Consider the following 3,310-nt stretch of genomic DNA (forward strand, 5'->3'; position numbering starts at 1 on the left):
AAGTTTCGATTGGAATTGTACTTTTGCGTTAATTGAGGAATATGTCTATTTTTTCTGGGTCTAGAACCTGTAATTATTGAAATTGACTGGGCTTGAAATTGCTTTTCGTTCTCATAGTTACGAAACGGTAAGAAAGATAAAATACGAGCCTGTTTTATAGCAAGAGTAATTAATCGTTGTTGTTTCAAGGTTAATCTATTTATTCGTCTCGATAATATTTTTCCTTGTTCACTAATAAATCTATTAATTAAACTCATGTTTCTATAATCAATTCGATCTCCCGGGCCAATCCGGGGACGCCTACGAAAAGGTTGTTTAGATTTACGAAAAGGTTGCTTGAATTTACGAAAAGTTTGCTTGGATTTACGAAAGGGTTGCTTGGATTTATTAAAAGTTTGCTTGGATTTACTAAAGGGTTGCTTAGATTTAAGAAAAGGTTGTTTAGATGTATACATGATTTATTCCTTATTTAAAATTTGAAAATTTGAAAATTCACTTCTTTATTTTATTAATTTAGGATCCAGAAGAAGTAGTTTTTCTTTGATCCATATCTTATTTGATTCATATTATAGTATATGAATACCCTCTATACATATGAAATAATATCTACCGGAAATCAGATGAGTTGATTTGTATTTTGTATTCTATACTATGTTTTCTTTATATATTAAATATGAAGTTCTTACTCTTTCTGTTGTTTGGAAAGATCAAACACACGATGTTCCTATTTCTTTATTTCGTGATGAGTCGTATGCTTGCGACAATAACGACAAAATTTTTTGAATTCTAATTGTCCGGGTGTATTGTGGCGATTCTTTTGAGTACTATATCTAGAAATCCCCGTCGATTCCTCATTGGCACCTTTTCGAACACAACTGATGCATTCCAAAATAACTCTGATTCTAACATCTTTTCCCTTGGCCATGAACCTCCTTTTCTTTTTGGATTGACTTAACTTAATTCTTCTACTTATTCTTTTATTCTTCTATTTTGAATCCGAAGAAGAAGAATAAAATTCATTAGAATAATTTTTTTTTATTCTTTAATTAAGTAATAAAAAATAGAGAAATAATTAAAGAATACAATCCTTGTCGAATTAGCAAAGATTTTGGTTCGAAATCCTTTCATTTAATTAGCCAGCCCCGCCTTTTCTATGCTCTGATTTCTGAGGCCTTATTTAGCTTGGGTACCCCTTTAAATTGAATTTCTATTTTCAAAAATGGGGTTTACCAAATTTTTAATGACTCTGAGGTTCAACCCAATCCATCTTTTCTTTCTTTTTCCTTCCGATACTAAAAAAAGATTGAAAAGGATCAAATTTTGTCATATCACGAAGAAATCTATCCCTCCCATAGCAATAACTAGAATTAAAAAAAAGGGAATGACAAAGCATCTGGGAATAAACGATTAATTTCTATCAATAAACCTGCTAAAGCACCAAACCATAGAGTACTTAGCACGGGTGCTACAGAGAGATATGTTTTTATATCCCGCATTGAAAATCCTCCTTCCTTGTTGGAATACATATATGATCATAAACTCTTGCCCAAGATTGTTATGCTATATATAAAATGAACCATATCGACGAAATTTTCCTATCCCTAAAAAAGAAAAAGATGACCCCTTCTTCCTATATATTACCAAGGAAAAGTAATCCTTCTTTTATAGGCGAAATTATATTGGATTTTATATGTATATAATTCCTTAATTATATGAGACCAAAAAGAAGAAATGACACGAGGGTTCTATATATAGATAGAGAAAGAAAGAAGAAGAAAATTATGATGTGGAAAAGAAGACAGGAATTGTGTACAATGGCATTGTACAACAATTTAATTTGGAAAAGGGATGTAGCGCAGCTTGGTAGCGCGTTTGTTTTGGGTACAAAATGTCACAGGTTCAAATCCTGTCATCCCTACCTATTACTTCTTTCTTCTTTATAGGCAGTAGCGACGAGATCAATTAAAGTAAAGTGGGTATAACTTGAATTTGTGGAGACTATACGTACGTGAGATACATTAGGAATAGAAAAAGATTTTCTTTTTGAATGAATGAAAGCGCTCTTAGTTCAGTTCGGTAGAACGCGGGTCTCCAAAACCCGATGTCGTAGGTTCAAATCCTACAGAGCGTGATTCCATCTATTTTATGTCGAAGCAGAGTAAAATAACTTAACAAAATTGAATTGTAACTCCAATTTCAATTTGACCTCCTCTCTGGTCTGGAGGAGGTCAATCAAAAAAAAAAAATGACTCAATCAAAGATCCAACTGATCCCCACGCCTGTATTGCAAATACGCAGTCACGAATAATCCCGCTAAAGTAATAGGAATTAGGCCTAAGACGATTCCAAATAGAAAAACTTCAATCATTTCGATTTGTTCGAGGGGATAAAAAAAGAGGTACGATCTATCCCTAAATAGTACTCTAAATTATCCACGAATCTCAATGACCAAGAAAAGAATTCCTAATTAGTCTGGAAAAGAGTCGTAGAATGCCAGGAATCCCAAAGAAAGATTTTTCTTTTCTGAATTATAATTATTCAGTCAATTCAAATAAGGCGTATCTTGTTCAAGCCAATAAATAGAGCTGGGGTTATAGTTAAAGCAGCCAGTAGAAAACCAAAATAACTAGTTAAAGTAAGCATGAAAGAGTTAAATTCCATTTATTTTTTTTTACTACACTACATATGTTGGTAAAGCATTTACCTAAGTTATGGAAAATTCATAATTCATCAGTTATTTTAGATAATACTAAAAAACAAGATAGAGTAAGATACAGAAGTGTAAAAGAAAGTGGATTCATCAGATGATACATGAGTCCCTAATTCCGAATCAAGAGATTTGTTGTGGAATTTGTCAATTGAGTAAAGTAATAATATTAAGAACTAGATCATCTAACCCCATTGAATGAAAAAAAGAAATTCAATTTTCAGGGAAATTTTTGAATAAGAGATAAATAAACAATTGAATTTGAAAAAAAAAACTTCTTTCTATTTTGGATAATTTCTTTTTCAATAGGACCCTCTTTTTGGAGTGAACGATCGAATATTCCCCTATTCCTTCTTATTTTAACTGATTGTATTCCATATGGAATAAGAGGAGAACAAAAGCATTCCACGACCTGCCAAGGGGCTGTTAAAAAAAAAAAAAAAAGAAAGCTCTTCCTTGAATTTACTTTATTTTTATTCCTTTTTCGAACTCCAACCAAAGTAGATTCGAAGACGAGTCACTTCAATTATCCTTTTAAGTTCTATTCTATCTTCTGTCTTTCCCTATTTCATCTCGTAAAGTTCCGCGCTCGCAGTTTGGTCA

The 3,310-nt window shown here is 32.1% G+C and overlaps 1 non-coding gene across 1 annotated transcript; it reads left to right on the plus strand.

Annotated features, from left to right (window-relative positions):
* Positions 1-1,844: 1,844 nt before the first annotated feature.
* On the plus strand, positions 1,845-1,918 carry TRNAP-UGG (transfer RNA proline (anticodon UGG)). The gene has a single exon. It is a non-coding gene; the product is annotated as a tRNA-Pro (tRNA).
* Positions 1,919-3,310: the final 1,392 nt, after the last annotated feature.

The sequence above is a fragment of the Triticum urartu genome, unplaced genomic scaffold (genome assembly GCF_056163025.1).
Source record: "Triticum urartu cultivar PI428250 unplaced genomic scaffold, HENAU_Tu73 scaffold2, whole genome shotgun sequence".
Lineage (NCBI taxonomy): Eukaryota > Viridiplantae > Streptophyta > Magnoliopsida > Poales > Poaceae > Triticum > Triticum urartu.